Here is a 286-nt window from a genome sequence, read left to right as displayed (position 1 = left end):
TTGTGCAGGGGGCTGGATCAGGTGGCTCTTGAGGTCCCTTCTAATTCTCTGTTCTACCCAAGTGAGAGGTGTACTCTGTTATGAAGAGATGCAAGCCCAGATTCACAAACATATTTAGGGGGCTAACTTCTATCAAAGTTCCTAACTCCCTTTCATTTCATCCTGAGTTAGGTGCCTCAAGTAGGAATTAGGTGCTTTTGCATGCCTGGCCCAAAGCTCCTAAAGAACAGGGTTTCAGTGACCGCAAGAAGCACAAGAGGTTTACCGGGTAATTCACATCTATTGT

This window comes from Alligator sinensis, unplaced genomic scaffold (assembly GCF_000455745.1).
Source record: "Alligator sinensis unplaced genomic scaffold, ASM45574v1 scaffold551_1, whole genome shotgun sequence".
Taxonomy (NCBI): domain Eukaryota; kingdom Metazoa; phylum Chordata; order Crocodylia; family Alligatoridae; genus Alligator; species Alligator sinensis.
The sequence above is the reverse complement of the archived record's forward strand: the minus strand, read 5'-3'. Positions refer to the sequence as shown.